Here is an 18,993-nt window from a genome sequence, read left to right as displayed (position 1 = left end):
TGCAGGAATCACGGTGGGAGTTCAGTCAGGGTCACTCTCCCCTCCCAGTCAGTGCTGATGATCATACCCCAGTGCGGGCCCCATAGGCCTGCAGAGCAAGGAGCACGCGTTGACTACTGGGCAGCACCCCTTGTGCAGCGCTTGTGTCCTGGTACCCGGCCAAGGTAAGGGATGGAATGAGGAGCTGTTACCTGGTTACCCTGTATCTTCAGGGCTCCTTCACTGGTCTGGTCTGCCATGGTCAGCTCAGGCCCTGCAGAGCAGCTGGGAGTGCAAAGTATGCTGGGAACCCCCAGGCCTGGCCATGGTGAGCTCACAGGACAGGATGCCTCGGCAGTGGGGCAGGGAGGAGGATGCGTCCCTTAGACAGCACTTCCTCTGGCTGTGATCAGAGGGGAGCAGGCAGCTCAAAGGAGACGGGCTGGGGATGCACCTTCCGGGCTCTGCCTGGCCCCTGCAGCACGGAGTTTAAACATCTGCCTCCCTGCACTGGGTGAGCAACTCCCCTGGCAACCCCTCCTTCCGTGTCTGCCTCATTCACTCCTTCCTTCAATCTTCCCCTTCCCTTGCCTCACTCCTCTTCATCCTCCCCTGTCCTCCTTCTGTCTCTTCCTCATTGACTTTCATTCCCCTCTCTCTGTGTCTCCTTCTCTCACGGTCTGCCTCTCCACTCCTCCCTCTGCCTGTCTCTCGTTCAACTCTTCTTTCTGTTTCTATCCTCCTTGGTTATCATCCTCCTTCTGCACTCCTCCTGCTCTGTCTTTCTCTTTCACCCTCTGCATCTGCATCTCTCCTCTTCTTCAGGCACTGTCTTTTCTTCCCCATCTTCACTCATCCTTTGGTCAGTCTCATTCACCCTTTCCTTTTCTCACTCTTGCTCCGTGTCACTCATCTGTTCACTCCTGTTCTTTCACTTCTTCGATTTGCAAAGAAACCTGTCTCTTCATTCTTCCATTTGCCTCTGTCTCAGTCCCCCTTTCCCTCTCACTCTTTCATTCTCTCACCCACGTTAATCTTTCAGGTTTCTCCATCCTGGACACCAGGGTTCCCCTGCTAGCAACAGGTTTTGAGGCTGCATTGTCGACACCTGTCCCTGCTCTCTCAGATGTACCAACTGTGGGGAAGTGGCGGGTCGGATGAGATGGCCAGATATTCATAAGAGCTCGGTTGCTATTTAGGTAGCCCATTGAAGGAGCAGATTCACCCGGCAGCAGCATCCTATTACACCCAGCATGGAGCTCCTCCATCTCCTGGGTAAGTGACCTTGCACTCCTCCTTCAGCCTCTGTGTCCTTCCCCTGTTCCCTGCATGCATCTCACCTTCTCCTTCCACTTCCAGGTCCTTGGGACCTCTCATCCCCCAGACTCCATCTCCAGCCTCAATTCAGCAACAGTCTGGGGGATGTCTGGCATTTCCCAGCCGTGGTGTGTGTGTGTGTGTGTCTCCTCACGGGGACTTTCTGTGCAGGGAGCAATAACCCTGAGCCTCGGGTTTCTGCAAATACACTCACAATCACCAGGTGGCTGCTTTCCTAGGGCTTTACTCAAGTATCAAGCTCCTGGTCTTTCCCCGACAGTCATTTCCTTCCACCTACTGCCTGTTGCTCTCCCCTAGGGAAATAGATGATGAGCCACGTCCACCTGGGCCCACATCTCCCTAAAATACATAGGACTGTTCTCCAGTCCTCTGCCCTCCTGTGCCGTCCCCGGAGCTCTCACTCCCTGTCTCTCCTCTTCTCTCCTTCAGCTTCTCTCCAGATCCTTCCCCGGCTGGTGTCACCTGCAGGTAAGGAGGGACCTGATCCACACACATGCCCCAGTTGTCCGTCCAGGTGGGTTCCACTGGGCAGACTTCAAGTTCCAGTCCAGCCCCAGGGTGGGGAGAGTGGCTGGTTGGCTCAAGGGGGCAAATGGCCTTTCCTCTCTAGGGATCACTGGCTCCGTTCCCACCCCAGAGGGACTGGCTGGCTAAGGGGCACGGGAAATAGGAGTAGACAGGGGACCCTGGTTCCAGTATGCCCTTGTGTATCTAGCTTATCACTATGGGGTGACAGGCATTATGTGTGGGGATCCCCCACCCCCACCTCTGAGTGTGTCTCACTCTGTTTATCCTCCACTCAGCTCCCAGATTCAGGACCCGCAGGGGCCCCTGGGCAAGACTTCCCAAAGTGACTGTTGATTTGTGGGGGACTGAATTTGCTGGGGTCCCCTGTAGGCCTTAGCAGGGCTGGATTTCCAGATAGGGCTGAACCACCATCCCCTTAAAACCAGGCCCCTATAAGTAGCTGCAAACGAAGCACTCCAAAACCAGACACTCTTGACCTTTTCCCTGGCCCCCGGTCGTCTCTCTCCCTAGCTACCATCTCCCTGCCCCCACTTCCCTTCTCTGTCCAGTCTCAACCTCCAAACAGAGGCAACCCAGTCCCTGCACCGGTCCCTGCAGAACCTGTCATTCACAGCACAGCCAGGTGGGAACCAGCACCCCCTAGAGGTGACAGTGGTTCCTGCCCCTAGCCCTGTGGAGTGCAGGGTGGTTGTGAGGTCAGGGGGATGCAGACAGGGCTCTGGGGCATAGACATGTGGCATCAGGCATCTTGCTGTGTGGGAGGAATGGGGAGCTGTGAGGGGCTGCCGGCTCTAGCCAAGGGAGGCAGAAATTGGAGAGCATAACTTCTCCTGCCTCTCCTTTCCCTTCCTCAGCCCTCCTGCCACCCGCCAGGGTCGTTGTGGATCCCCAGGACCCTGTGTATTTCCTGGGGGAGCGTCTCACCCTCAGATGCTCAGCCCCTGGTGGGGAGGCAGTGACCAGCTACCAGTTCTACAATCAGCGGGGGGAGCAGGTCCACATGGAAACCACCGGCCTGTCTGGGGGGCCCTGGCTGGTCCTGACAGCTGAGATGGGGAAGGCTGGGGCGTACAGCTGTGAGTACTGGGCAGTGAGACATGGGCGGCACATCTGCTCTGTACGCAGCCAGCCTGTCCAGGTACTAGTGATGGGTGAGTCCCCTTTCTCCTGCTGCCTAATAGGGATTTCCCTGCTGCATCCCCATCATGTGAGAGACCCCAGCCTAGCCCCTCATGTGTGGGGAGGGTCAACAGCCTGCTCATTTCCACCCCCAGGATCTCCTGCCCTTCGTGGATAGTCCCATTGTCTCTGCTCCATCTGCTTCTCAGCCTAACTCCGCCCATTGCTCTAAACACTCGACCCTCCCAAGACCTGTCATGGGCTCTGCTATTTCTACCTTCACTCGTGTACATTCCTCCTACTCTCCTTTCATTTCTACTCTCAGATCGTCCAGCAGCCCTGTCCATCTCTGCGACTGCAGGTGGTCCCTGGAATGACTCTGTCACCATTGCGTGCTCACTGCCCGGTAGCTACATGTCTACAACCTTCCAAATGCTCAAGAATGGGCACATTGTGCTGTGGGTATCCACCCCTCCTCGCAGGGGGCCCGTCTCCAGCTCCATACGGCCGATCCAGACATTGCTGGCTCCTACTGCTGTAGCTACGAGATAGACATATCCGTGAGGAAGACGCAGTCACGATATGCATCTGAGGAAGTGAGCTGTAGCTCACGAAAGCTTATGCTCTAATAAATTGGTTAGTAGGCAGTTTCCACGATATGCATCTGAGGAAGTGAGCTGTAGCTCACGAAAGCTTATGCTCTAATAAATTGGTTAGTCTCTAAGGTGCCACAAGTCCTCCTTTTCTTTTTGCGAATACAGACTAACACGGCTGTTACTCTGAAACCAGTCATATCTGAGTTCTCCCTTCTTAATCCATTTGCCAGGTGATGAAGTACATTCAACCATCGCATCCCTGTGATATTTCTCCGGAGGGCATTGAGAGAGCTGTTTGGAAAATGCTGATTATATTTGGTGTGAAATTTTGAAACAATTTCATTTTTCCACCCCAAAACATTCCTGCAACAAGGTTTCACTTTTTCTAGGAAAATCTGATCACACTCTTGTCAAAATGTTTTCAGTTCAAATGGCTGGTTTCCAAAAAAACCAAACCAAACAAAAAACCCTTCAGTTACTTTGCTGAATTACTTTTTGCCGAACAATTTCAAGATTTGGTTTCGCTGAACAAAAACGTCGAGAACATTTTGGCCATAATGAATTTTTTTTCCCCGGTGAAAATGTTGAATTTGGTCAAAAAGCCATTTTTGATTAATAAAAGGTTTTGAGGACCTTTTTTCCACCAGCTCTGGTAGTCACCTACTAAATTCCTAGGGCTTCTGTTGCTACTTCATTTTCTAATTTTACTGATGCCTGGGCCATTTTAAAATATGCTACTACTGTACTATTATAATTATTATTATTTGTATTTCTGTGATGCAGTTAGGGATGGCAGGATAGTGGGAAACTCAACGATGAACTTATAAGCAGAGCCGGAAATAGAGAAGTAAGGGGAGCGATCTGAGATAGGAGAATGCCTCTCAAATTGAACAGTAGGATCACAAGATGGTAATTGGGCCTCTACATTTGCACGGCTCCAAATGTTGGGGGTTGAGGAAAAGACCGGGCAGATCTTGAATGCCGTGGAAATGAAAATGTTAAGATGGATGCTTGGCGTTGCAAGGATGGGCCATGCTCAGAACGAATGAACCAGGGGAAGCATGTAGGTGGTACAGGTTATCAAAAAGCTGAGGGACTCCCAGCTTGGATGGTTTGGGTGTGTGAAAAAAAGAATATATAGGAAACAGGGTGTTATGTTTAGAAGTAGAAGGTTAAAGAAGGGGTGGAAGGATGTTATATGAAAGGATTTGATTAGCTGCGGAGTTTCTGAGGAACTGCTACATGGCAGCCTGGAATAGAGAAGGACTGAAACAGTCGACCCCATGTAGATGGGACTAAGGCCAGAAGAAGTTAGAGCTGGCTGGGAATTTATTGACAGAAGTTTTTCCCACCCAAAAGTGCACATTCATCAAAACTGACACCCTTTGTACACAGCTTGAAGGAAAGTAATGAAATCCACATCTATCCATCCATCCCCATACTCCCCATATACCCCCTCTATCTATCCTCATCCTCAAAGGAAACCTGGCCAGCACCTTCAAACGCCGAGCCTCGGAACTTAATTCCTAACCTGTTGGACACGACAAACCAGGAACTGAATAGAGACACTGATTTCGTGGCTCATTACCACAATCTGTAACCCTCGCTATTACCTGCTAACCCTCGGCTGCCCACTTCATGGTCTACTTCAGCATGTGTGAGCCCCTTATGCTTAATCTGTTCCACCTTGTTTGTAGCTCAGACATTCTGGTTCCCCTCTGCGGACCCGAGGAAGAGCTCTGTGGAGCTCGACAGCTTGTCTCTTTCACCAACAGACGTTGGTCCAATAAGAGATATCACCTCCTCCACCTTGTCTCCCTAATATTCTGGGACCAACGTGGCTACACCAAGACTGCAAATATCAGTATATGCACATCCATCCATCCATCCACAGACACACCCCTCCATGCATCCCCATACACCCCCATCCATCCATGCATCTCTTCATCAATCCAACAACCCATCCATCCCCATACAGACTCCTTCATCCATGTATGCATCTATTCATCCATTCATTGCCCTGCACACCCCTCCATCTATCCATGTATACATCTATTCATCAATCCATCTACCCATCCACACCCCTCCATCTATCCTCAGACATGCCCCCCCCATCCATCCATCCCCATACGCTCCCCTCTGTCTAGCAAACCCTACGCACACACATATATGGCAGTATCCAAAGGGCAGGACCCACGCCAGCCCAGCCACGCAACCCCTGGTGGTGGGAGGCAGTACTGCACCCACCGCAGCCGCACTGTAATTGCTGCAGTGGCTGAGACTTTCCAAGCCGCTGAATGCGTTCGGGATAATCGCTCCAGGGAGCAGGGCCGGCAGTGGCAGCATTTGGCCCATGGTGGCCCCCTGCAAAGCTCAGCTCCTGGGCTCCTAGCAGCATTGCCGCCCATCAGGCTGGAGGGCAGGGGGTCGCCCCGCTGGGCGGGGTTTGCATTTCACGTTGGCTTTTCCTTTGTCACCAGGGCTGGGCGACTGAGTCACCTGCCAGGGGTCCCCACTCACTGCCTCGAGGACCCCTGCCATTGAATGGGTTGCAGGTGCCTAACACCACCACCAGGGGCGGCTTTGGCATCTAAGCCAGGGGCTGCAGCCTGGCAGAGCTGGGGGATCTGGGGTATATCACTGAGACTGTCCCAGCTCCTCTCCCTCCAAGCCCCTCTTCCGATATTGATAGACATTGTTTGTCTTTTCCAGGACCACCTGGAGCCCCATCCTTCTCCCTGAGCCTCCAATTTACCGTGTACCACCCAGGAGAGACTGTTGACCTCACGTGTTCGGTCCCCGCGGGAGCTCACACGGCGACAGGATTCCAGTTCTCCAAGGACAGCAGAAGGAGGGTACTGCCTGGAAGCAGCAACACACATGCCCTGAGCCTCACGGGGCCGGGGACTCCGGCTCTTACATCTGTGCATACTGGATACGCCCATCCAGCTGGGGGATCCTATCCAGGGAGAGCCAGCCGGTCTCCATCTCTGTCACAGGTGAGCATTGTGTCGATGCCAACTCTCCTGGGATGGTTTCAAGGAGATCCCATGAATACTGGGAGACTCCAGACCTGGCTGTGATCTGCCCCCAACCCCACAGATAAATCTGAGTGGCCCCACTCACGCCAAGTGTGGCTGCTATTGGTGGATGGGTGGTTCTCTTCAAATTGCCCTGTTAAGTCCCCCCTGCCCCCGCCCAGCTCTGGTATTGGCCACTGTTGGAGACAGGCTCCTGGGCTAGATGGACCATGGTCTGACTCACTCTGGCTGTTCTTAAGAGGGTGCAAGCCCTTTGGTGATTGAGAACTCAGCAACTCCGATTCCAAGGCCAGAAGGAACCATTGTGATCATCTAATCTGACCTCCTGTGTCACACAGGCCAGAGACCTGCCCCACAATAATTCCTAGGGCAGATCTTTTAGGAAAACATCCCGCCTAATTCGATAATTGTCACTGATGGAGAATCCACCACGATCCTTGGTAAGTTGTTCCAATGGTTCATTACTCTCACCATTGAAAATGTACCCCTTCTTTCCAGTCTGTATTTGTTTAGCTTCAACTTCCAGCCATTGGATTGTGTTAGACCTTCCACTGCTAGATTGAAGAGCCCATATCAAGTATTGGTTCCCCATGTAGATACTTAAAGAGGGGGATCAAGCCACCCCTTAACTTTCTCTTTGTTGAGCTAAATAGACTGAGCCTCTGGAGTCTATCAGTGTAAGGCAGGATTTCGAATCCCATGGCTGACCCCAATTTACCTTCCTTAGGGTTGCCAACTTTGTTTAAAAACTGGACACTCCAGCAGGAGTACCGGAATCTCCCCTGCTCCACCCACCAAGGCCCCACCCCTTTCTCCTCAGGCCTCATCCCTGCCTGCCTCTTCCCTGAATCCCTACTTCTGCCCTGCCTCTTCCCCCTGAGGCCCCACCCCCGTTCACTCCTCTTTCCCCCTCCCTCCATTGCTCACTGCTTTTCCCCACTCCCCCCCTCCCTGCGTGGGTCGGGAGGGACTCACCTGCAGAGGCGGGGCTGGGAGCTGCAGCCACCTCCTGCAGGTAGGAGGTGGCCCTGGCTGAGTAGGGGCTGACACGGGTGATGACTCAGTGCCTCCCCACCTCCAGTAACTGGTCTTTGGGTGTCCATTCAGTAGATCTGGTCCCCATCAGGTCCCCTTTTTGACTGGATTTTCCAGTAAAAAAACAGACAGGTGGACACCCTATGCTGTACACCGTATTCCAGTAGCCATCACGCCAGTGCCAAATGTGAGGGGAGGGCCCCGAAGAACACTCTGACGTGGCTATTGCCTGCTGCCATACCTGGCACTCAGGGTAGATCGGGCACCCGCCTTATGTCCTAGTGATGGACGCTCCATTGGATATCGCCTTCCCTACTCTCTGTGCCCAAGACCCTGGCAGTTACTAACCCTGTCCGCCCGTACTACCCCTTCCCACCCATCCCCAATTCTGATTTAGGCCACAGGGCACCCAGTAGGAGGTGCTCATGGGGTGAATGATACCATTTGCCACAAGGCAGCAGAGATGCGTTGAAGAGTGGGTTGGAGTACAGGGGCACTGTTGGGGGACACAAGGACATGATGAGGGGGGGATGGCAGGGCCTTTTGGGTGCGTCTCTACTGCACACTGAGGCTGGGTTCTGATTCAGCTGTGAGCCCAAGCTCCCCTTCCGTCCACACACAAATTAGCCTGACCCAGGTCCTAGGGCCCTGCTGGGAGCGTGGGCAGAGGCCAAGTCTCACAGCGATTTGGGTCCCAGCCCTGTCGCTTTGCAGTGCGGACACGGCCCAAGCTCTGCATGGTGCAATACAGACATGTTAGCATGACAGAGAGATCCGGGCCCAGCCCTTGGAAACCCAGGTTTGCGATGCAGGGCGGACGCTCACACATGGGCTTGGATACAGAGTCCACCAGGCCAGGTCCCGCAGATGCCAACTCAGCGTGCCTTGAAGACACGCCCTGTGGGATCACTTGTTAACCGAGGGAGTATTTCTCATTCTAAGCTCTCTCGTTTCCTCCCTTTCATCTCTTCCACCCCCTTCTTCTATTCCAACTCCCCCGCCGCCCCCCACTTTAGTCCTGGATCCCCCACAGCCCATGTATCTCCGAGGGGAGCATGTTGCCCTCCTGCGCATGGCCCCACAGGTGAACGAGAAGGTAAGGTACAGATTCTTCAACCAAAGTAAGGAGCAGAACCCAAATGAGCTTCCTGCAGCCGCCAAGGAGGGAGCCTGGCTGGAGCTTCGTGCTCAGCTAGGGACCGGCGGGAGGTACGCCTGCAGGTATTCGTTATACTGGTCTGAACGATGGATCCCCTCTGGGCGGAGTCCACTCGTCTCTGTGTCACTGACAGGTGAGGTGTCCCTCTTGCACAGGTCTGATAGCATGGGGGTCGCATGGGACCAGGAGGCTGCTCCTTCCAGCTCCTTCCCCATGCTGGGACCCGCTAATCCCTGCTCCACTGATGCATTCACTGCAGCTCCCAGGGCTGCTGTGGGTCCTTGCCACAGGGAAGCCCCTGACACAGAATTTACAACGGTTGGGTGGAGAAGACACCTACTCTTCCACTGGCCCGGCCAGGGAGGACATTGGCCCCCTGGCTATGTTACCCTACCTCCAGGTCAATACCTTTCAGGTGGTGGGTTTCTCCCTCAGTGGGTCTTGGTGGATGACGGTAGACTACTGGGCCCTGAACAAGGAGGTGCCCCCCGTCATGGCTGCCATTCCTGAAGTTGTGATTTTAATTGAAGCCATCGGGTGGACCGAGGGGGAATGGTATGCTGTTATAGATTCATAGATTCATCAGAAGGGACCATTATGATCATCTAGTCCGACCTCCTGCACAACACAGGCCACAGAATCTCACCCACCCACTCCTGTAATAAACCCCTAACCTATGTCTGAGCTATTGAAATCCTCAAATCATGGGTTAAAGACTTCAAGGCGCAGAGAATCCTCCAGCAGGTGACCCATGTCCCATGCTACAGAGGAGGGTGAAATCCCCCCAAGGCCTCTGCCAATCTGCGCTGGAGGAAAATTCCTTCCCGACCTCAAATATGGCGATCAGCCAAACCCTGAGCATGTGGGCAAGACTCACCAGCCAGACACCCAGGAAAGAATTCTCTGTAGTAACTCAGATCCCACCCCATCTAACATCCTATCAGATGCCATTGGGCCTATTTAACGCTAATAGTCAAAGATCAATTAATTGCCAAAATTAGGTTGTCTCATCGTACCATCCCCTCCATAAACTTATCAAGTTTAGTCTTGAAGCCAGATATGTCTTTTGCCCCCACTGCTCCCCTTGGAAGGCTGTTCCAGAGCTTCACTCCTCTGATGGTTAGAAACCTTGGTCTAATTTCAAGTCTAAACTTCCTGTTGGCCAGTTTATATCCATTTGTTCTTGTGTCCACATTGGTACTGAGCTTAAATAATTCCTCTCCCTCCCTGGTATTTTTCCCACTGATATATTTATAGAGAGCAATCACATCTCCCCTCAGCCTTCTTTTGGTTAGGCTTAACAAGCCAAGCTCCTTGAGTCTCCTTTCATAAGACAGGGTTTCCATTCCTCGGATCATCCTAGTAGCCCTTCTCTGTACCTGTTCCAGTTTGAATTTATCCTTCTTAAACATGGGAGACCAGAACTGAACACAGTATTCCAGGTGCGGTCTCACCAGTGCCTTGTATAATGGTACTAATACCTCCTTATCTCTATTGGAAATTCCTCGCCTGATGCATCCCAAGACCGCATTAGCTTTTTCATGGCCATATCACATTGGCGGCTCAGATGGCGGTTCATAGTCATCCTGTGATCAACCAAAACTCGGAGGTCCTTCTCCTCCTCTGTTACTTCCAACTGATGAGTCCCCAGCTTATAACAAAAATTCTTGTTATTAATCCCTAAATGCGTGACCTTGCACTTTTCACTATTAAATTTTATCCTATTACTGTTACTCCAGTTTACAAGGTCATCCAGATCTTCCTGTATGATATTCTCATCCTTCTCTGTATTGACAATACCTCCCAGCTTTGTGTCATCTGCAAACTTTATTAGCACATTCCCGCTTTTTGTGCCAAGGTCAGTAATAAACAGATTAAATAAGATTGGTCCCAAAACCGATCCCTGACCTGGCCAACGCCTTTCTCTCAATTCCCACTGCTGAAGAGGCACAAGCTCAATTTGCCTTCACCTGGGGCGGGTGCCAGTACACTTTCACGTGATTGCCACAGGGATATGTCCACAGTCCCACGTTGTGCCATGGGTTGGTGGCATGTGACCTCCAGATGTTTACCCCTGAAGAATTAGTGACAATTCATCACTATACTGATGATTTGATGATTCGGGGATGGATCATGATGTAGTGGACCGAACCTTGCAGGTGCTCACCACCCACATGCAGGCCAACATAGTACAGCCCACCAGCCGATCCGTGAAATTCCTTGGGATTGTGTGGCTAGGAGCGGGGAGGGTCCAGGACTGTCCATTACATACAGTAATGGCAAAGTTCTTGGCTCAAGCTTGTAGCAGTGATGGAATAAACTGAAGATTCAAATCAAGTTTCTGGAGTACATCCACAGCTGGGATGGGTCATTCAGTCCTCTTTTCAGAGGCTCAATTTGTAGCAAAGTTCCCTGTTTCTTCAGTGGTGTTGGCAGAGGATGGGGCCAGGGGCTGAGCTAAGAATCCAGCTCCTCGCCCCAGTGGGACTGGCTCAGCATTCGCCAGCTCTCCTCCTGGTGTTGGGTAAGTGACCTCCCCCTGTCCTGAGCAGCCCATCCCCGTAACCCCCAACCCACCCCCTCCAGATTCTCCCCCAAACGGAGACCCATTCAAGCCACACTGACCACATGGCAAGTGTGAAAAATTGGGGTATGACGGGGGGTCAAGATGCTTCTACAAGACAAAGCCCCTAATATCAGGATGGTCCCAATAATATCAGGACATCTGGTCACTCTACCTTCTGGAAATGCTAATCTGGGGAGGGGCATCGCGGGAGGTGGGGCTACAGATTATGAGGGCCAGGGGGAAATGGAAACTTGGAGGGGAAAAACGCACCTACCCAAAAACCCACAGATTTCCCCCAAGGCCTAGTGTGAAGAACTTAGAAGTGTGTGTGTGTGTGTGGGGAATTGAGAAGAAGCCATTACATGGAATATTTCCTCTCTCAGAACCAACAGTTAAAGAGGGAGGGAAGAAGTAAAAACAGGACCCCACTGAGGATTACCAAAAGAAACTACACCGTCTGCTCAAGAAACTCCCTAAAGAAGCACAGGAACAAATCTACACTGACACACCCCTAGAACTCCGACCAGGGGTATTCTATCTGCTACCCCAAATCCATAAACCTGGGAATCATGGACACCCCACCATCTCAGACATTGGCATCCTGACAGCAGGATTATCTGGCTATGTAGACTCTCTCCTCAGGCCTTACGCTACCAGCACTCCCAGCTACCTTCGAGACACCACTGACTTCCTGAGGAAACTACAATCCATTGGTGAGCTTCCAGAAAACACCATCCTAGCCACTATGGATGTAGAAGCCCTCTACACCAACATTCCACACAAAGATGGACTACAAGCAATCAGGAATAGCATCCACAATAACATCACGGCGAACCTGGTGGCTGAACTTTGTGACTTTATCCTCACCCACAACTATTTCAGATTTGGGGACAATGTATACCTTCAAGTCAGCGGCACTTCTATGGGTACCCACATGGCCCCACATGGTGTGAGAGGTGGGATCATTTTGAACCAGAAGCACAGCCCTCAGGATTTTAAAAGCATTTTTTCTTTTGGCTGATTGAAAACTAGGGTGGGTTTTTTTAAAAAGGACACTTTTTTTTTTAAGATGAGAGCAGCTGGAGTTTTTTTTCTTTGCCTGGAGGCAGAGTCATTAAGTTCCTGCAAGAGAATTCACAAGCTGTTTTTTTTCCTTTCTAGCTCTTGGGTTAGGCTAGGCTAAGTGCAGGAAGGCTAGGATGACGGAAAGTGAGGTCCAAAAGAAACTAGAATTAGCCAGATTGGAAGCTGAAGAGAGACAGAAAAAACATGAAAGACAAATGGCCTTAAAGCGCTTGGAGTTGGAGGCAGAAACAGCCAGGGAGGAGGCTGCCCATAAAAGAGCCCTGGAGTTAAAAGACAAAGAAATACAGTCCCAGATTGAGGCCCAGATTTCAGCCCAGAAGCATGAACTGGCTGTTATGGAGTTGAAAGGACAGAACCCTTCAGCAGCTGGCTCCACTTCCCCAAAAATCCACAAATGGGAGCGACTATGTCCACAGTATGATGAATCCAGTGATATTGCTGAATATTTCATCACCTTTGAGAGACTGTGCACCCTCCATGCAATTCCTGAAGATCACAAGATGACCACATTGGTAGCAAAATTGACTGGAAGAGCTCTGGACATATTCAACAAGATGCTTATTGAGGATGCTTCTGACTATGGTAAATTTAAGGATTTGGTTTTGAAACAATTTCAAATTACACCTGAAACTTACAGAGTAAAATTTAGACCCCTAAAGAGAGGGGCTGGACTAAGTAATGTGGCTTATGTAAACCAGATGAAGGATCTGTTAGATGAATGGGTCAGAGGAAGGGGTGTAACTAGCTTTGAAGGAATGTGTGATTTGGTTGTGCAGGAGCAGTTGCTGACTATGACCAATGATGATGTAAAACAGTGCTTATGGGATAAGAAAATGGACTCAGCAGAAAGTCTTGATTCTTATGCTGATCAATATGAGCAGTCCCAGAGCACCAGAGAGGCGGGGCAAATTGGAACAAAACAGGTGGAAGTAGCAGAGAGGAACAACCCCTGTCGTAGTTTGGGCAGACACCAGAAGGGACACCCCGAGACCACACCATACCATCGGGGGCAGCCCAAGGCCCCACCTACACCCCAACGAAAACCCCAGACAACTTATCATCCCACCACACCATTCTCCAGCAACCCACCTCGCCCCACTGACGAGTCAGCTGGGGGATGTTTTAAATGTAACGAGCTGGGGCATGTAAAGGCCAACTGCCCCAAGAACCCCAACAGATTACAGTTCATTGCACCGGGGTCACACCAAAGGTCCTCAGGCCCAGATGCCTCCCAGATACCCTCAGAACAAAGGGAAACTGTGAGTGTGGGCGGGAAGAAGGTTATCACATGGAAGGACACTGGAGCACAGGTGCCAGCTGTCCACCAATCCTTAGTGGACCCCAAATTCATCAACCCAGAGGCCCAAGTGACGATTCAACCCTTCAAGTTAAACTCTTTTGACTTGCCTACAGACAAGTTGTCTGTCCAGTACAAGGGCTGGTCAGGAACGTGGACTTTTGCAGTCTATGATGATTATCCCATTCCCATGCTGTTGGGGGAAGACTTGGCCAACCATGTGAAGCTAGCCAAGAGGGTAGGAATGGTCACCCGCAGCCAGGCTAATCAAGCCGTCATGCCTAGCTCTGTTTCTGAGCCTTCTACAAGGGCCCCGTTGGTGTTACTAGAGACCCAGATGGAGGTGGTGGAACTGGACCCCAGGCCAACGTCTGCGACAGCATCCAGTCGCAGAGACCCAGCCAGAGCCAGTCCCAGAACAGGAACTGGCAAAGCAACCAGCACCAGAACCATTGCCAGCACTGAGCCCAGCGCTTGCAACCCCGTCTGCAGCTCCAACGCCAGAGGGCACCACTGAGCCCGCACTGGCAGCAGCAGCAGATGACCCTGCACAAGAGGCTCAGCCAGAGCCTGAAATACCCCATAGTGCACCAGTGGAGAGCGGTTCACAGTCAACGGAAACAGCCCCATCACCTGCATCGCTTCCAGAGGGATCAAGCCAAGTCCACAATCCAATGAGGAACTGATGGCTCCAGCATCAAGGGAACAGTTCCAGACTGAACAGAAAGCAGATGAAAGCCTCCAGGGAGCTTGGATGGCGGCATGGAGCAACCCACCGCCTCTCAGCTCTTCTAATCGATCCAGGTTTCTTGTAAAAAGAGGACTTTTATCCAAGGAAACTGTTTCTGGTGGGCACCAGGAAGACTGGCATCCTCAGAGACAGTTGGTAGCTCCAACTAAGTACCGGGTAAAGCTCTTGAGCTTAGCCCACCATCATCCTAGTGGCCATGCGGGGTAAACAGGACCAAAGACTATTTGGGGAAGTCCTTTCACTGTGAGGGAATGGGCAAGGACGTTTCTACTTATGTCCAGTCTTGTGAGGTGTGCCAAAGAGTGGGAAAACCCCAAGACCAGGTCAAAGCCCCTCTCCAGCCACTCCCCATAATTGAGGTTCCATTTCAGTGAGTAGCTGTGGATATTCTGGGTCTTTTTCCAAAAAAGACACCCAGAGGAAAGCAGTACATACTGACTTTCACGGATTTTGCCACCCGATGGCCAGAAGCAGTAGCTCTAAGCAACATCAGGGCTAAAAGTGTGTGCCAGGCATTAACAAACATTTTTGCCAGCTTAGGTTGGCCCTCTGACACCTTTATGGATTTCGGAACTAATTTCCTGGCAGGTACCATGAAAAGCCTTTGGGAAGCTCATAGGGTGAACCACTTGGTTACCACCCCTTACCACCATCAAACAAATGGCCTGGTGGAGAAGTTTAATGGAACTTTGGGGGACATGATACATAAATTCATAAAAGAGCACTCCAATGATTGGGACCTAATGTTACAGTAGGTGTTCTTTGCCTACAGAGCTGTACCACCTCCCAGTTTAGGGTTTTCACCATTTGAACCTGTGTATGGCCGTGAGGTTATGGGGCCATTACAGTTGGTGAAGCAGCAATGGGAGGGATTTACACCTTCTCCAGGAACTAACATTCTGGACTTTGTAAACAACCTACAAAACACCCTCCAAACCTCTTTAGCCCTTGCTAGAGAAAACCTAAAAGATGCTCAGGAAGAGCAAAAGGCCTGGTATGATAAACATGCCAGAGAGCGTTCTTTCAAAGTAGGGGACCAGGTCATGGTCTTGAAGGTGCTCCAGGCCCACAAGATGGAAGCGTTGTGGGAAAGGCCATTTATGGTCCAAGAGTGCCTGGAAGCTGTTAACTATCTCATAGTATCCCCCACCTCAAACCTAAAGCCTAAAGTGTACCATGTTAATTCTCTAAAGCCCTTTTATTTCAGAGAATTAAAGGTTTGTCAGTTTACAGCAGAGGGAGGAGATGACGCCAAATGCCCTGAAGGTGTCTACTATGAAGGGAAAAGTGATGGTGGCGTGGAAGCAGTGAACCTCTCAATGACCCTCGAATGTACACAGCAACAGCAGATCAAGGAGCTGTGCACTAGCTTCGCGCAGACATTCTCAGCCACCCCAGGATGGACCGAACGGGAATACCACTTCAATGACACAGGTAATGCTCGCCCAATTAGAGCCCAACCTTATTGGGTGTCTCCTCAAGTCAAAACTGCTATAGAATGGGAGATCCAGGATATGCTACAGATGGGGGTAATCCACCCCTCTGGCAGTGCATGGGCATCTCCAGTGGTTCTAGTTCCCAAACCAGATAGGGAGATACATTTTTGCGTGGATTACTGTAAGCCAAATGCAGTAACTCGCCCAGACAACTATCCAATGCCACGCACAGATGAACTATTAGAGAAACTGGGACAGGCCCCGTTCATCTCTACCTTGGACTTAACCAAGGGGTACTGGCAGGTACCGCTAAATGAATCTGCCAAGGAAAGGTCAGCCTTCACCACCCATGTTGGGCTGTATGAATTTAATGTACTCCCTTTTGGGCTGCGGAATGCACCCGCCACCTTCCAAAAACTTGTAGATAGTCTCCTAGTGGGACTGGGAGAATCTGCAGTTGCTTACCTTGACGATGTGGCCATATTTTCTGATTCATGGGCAGAACACCTGGAGCATCTACAAAAAGTCTTCGAGCATGTAAGGGAGGCAGGACTAATTGTTAAGCTAAGAAGTGTCACATACAAACAGAGTGACTTACCGTGGACACCAGGTGGGTCAAGGAACTATCAACCCCCTACAGGCCAAAGTGAATGCTATCCAAAATTGGCCAGTCCCAAAGTCAAAGAAACAGGTCCAATCCTTCTTAGGCTTGGCTGGGTATTACAGGCGATGTGTACTGCACTTCAGCAAAATCGCTGCCCCACTGAAAGACCTAACCAAAAAAAAGAAACAAACCAAAACCCAGACAAATGCAGTTCAGTGAATTGAAGAGTGTCAGAAGGCCTTTAACCAGCTTAAAGCGACACTCATGTCTGACCCTGTGCTAAGGGCCCCAGACTTTGACAAACCATTTCTAGTAACCACAGATGCATCCGAGTGTGGTGTGGGAGCAGTTTTAATGCAGGAAGGACCGGATCAAGAATTCCATCCTGTCATGTTTCTCAGCAAAAAACTGTCTGAGAGGGAAAGCCACTGGTCAATCACCAAAAAAGAATGTTATGCCATTGTCTACGCCCTGGAAAAGCTACGCCCATACGTTTGGGGATGGTGTTTCCACCTGCAAACCGACCATGCTGTGCTGCGCTGAAGTGGCTTCGTATCATTCAGGGCAATAACAAAAAACTTCTTCGGTGGACTTTAGCTCTCCAAGATTTTGATTTTGAAATACAACACATCTCAGGAGCTTCTAACAAAGTGGCTGATGCACTCTCCTGTGAAAGTTTCCCGTTAAAATCATCCTTGAATTGTGGGAAATATTGTTAGTTTTTATATAATCGGTAGTATATGTAAAGGTGCATGTGTCTTATTATTTCTGTTTTCTCCTTGAGCTCCAGGAAGAAATCACAGCCAGTGTGGAACAGGCTGTCCAGCACCGTCTGTGATTTAGGGGGCATGTCATAAACATACAACTAAGGGTAGCATAAAATCCCACCTTTACCTGTAAGGGGTTAAGAAACTCTAACCTAGGTGGCACCTGACCAGAAGGACCAATGGGGAAAGAAGATAGGTTCAAATCTGGAGGCGTGGGAGAAGGTTTTGTTTGTGCTCTTTTGTGTGTGTGTTCCCTCTTGAGACAAGGAGAGAGACCAAGCGGGTAATCCAGCTCCTACTGAAATTATACTTCCAAAATTACAGAAATTGTAAGTAATAGCAAGGAAATGCATTAGATTATCTTTTGTTTTAGCTTCTGAATTTTCCCTATGCCAAGTTATTCCTGTTTTGTAACTTTGAAGTTGAGCCTAGTGGGGGAATCCTCTGTGTTTTAAAACTTTTTATTACCCTGTCAAATTATCTTCCATCCTGATTTTACAGAGGTGCTTCTTTTACTTTTTTTTTTAAAGAACCTGATTGGTTTTTAGTGTCCTAAAAACCCAAGGGTCTGCTCTGTGCTTACCTTGTTAACCTATTTGGTTAGTATATTATTCTCAAGCCTCCCCAGGAAAGGGGGTGAAGGGGCTTGGGGGGATATTTGGAGGGGGGGGATAGGGCTCCAAGTGGCCCCTCCCTGAATGTTTGCTTAAATCACTTGGTGGTGGCAGCAATACCATGCAAGGACAAGGAAAGGAATTTGTGCCTTGGGGAAGTTTTTAACCTAAGCTGGGGGAATATAAGATTAGGGGGTCTTTCATGCAGGCCCCCACATCTGTACCCCAGAGTTCAGAGTGGGGAGGGAACCCTGAGACCCTGGTGCCAACTCTGTCCACATATGTATCCAAGGGACACCATCATAGGATCTAACCACATCAGCCACACCATCAGGGGCTTGTTCACCTGCACATCTACCAATGTGATATATGCTATCATGTGCCAGCAATGCCCCTCTGCCATGTACATTGGCCAAACCAGACAGTCTCTACGCAAAAGAATAAATGGACACAAATCTGATATCAGGAGTCATAACATTCAAAAACCAGTAGAACACTTCAATCTCCCTCGTCACTCAATAACAGACCTAAAAGTGGCTATTCTTCCACAAAAAAACTTCAAAAACAGACTCCAACGTGAAATTGCAGAACTGAAATTTATTTGCAAATTGGACACCATCAGATTAGGCTTGAATAAAGACTGGGAGTGGATGGGTCATTACACAAACTAAAAACTATTTCCCCATGCTAATTTCCTCCCTACTGTTACTCACACCTTCTTGTCAACTGTTTGAAATGGGCCATCCTGATTATCACTACAAAAGTTTTTTTCTCCTGCTGATAATAGCCCACCTTAATTGATTTGTCTCCTTAAAGTTGGTATGGCAACCCCCATCTTTTCATGTTCTCTGTATATATATATATCTTCCTACTGTATTTTCCACTCCATGCATCTGGTGAAGTGGGTTTTAGCCCACAAAAGCTTATGCTCAAATAAATGTGTTAGTCTCTAAGGTGCTACAAGAACTCCTCGTTGTTTTTGCTGATACAGAATAACACAGCTACCACTCTGAAACCTGTCACCATGCAATTAACTGACAATGAATTTTGGGAGATTCCAATCCACATCTGAGCTTT

At 50.1% G+C, this 18,993-nt stretch overlaps 1 long non-coding RNA gene across 1 annotated transcript; it reads left to right on the top strand.

The window, feature by feature from the left end:
• Positions 1–1,136: 1,136 nt before the first annotated feature.
• Positions 1,137–3,523, top strand: LOC311530021. The gene is made up of 3 exons (XR_014713898.1): positions 1,137–1,254; positions 1,747–1,785; positions 3,290–3,523. It is a non-coding gene; the product is annotated as an uncharacterized lncRNA (long non-coding RNA).
• Positions 3,524–18,993: the final 15,470 nt, after the last annotated feature.

Source organism: Lepidochelys olivacea (genome assembly GCF_965140295.1).
Source record: "Lepidochelys olivacea isolate rLepOli2 genome assembly, chromosome: 13".
Classification (NCBI taxonomy): Eukaryota; Metazoa; Chordata; order Testudines; family Cheloniidae; genus Lepidochelys; species Lepidochelys olivacea.
Note: the sequence above shows the minus strand (reverse complement) of the source record. Positions and strands in the feature narration are given on the sequence as shown.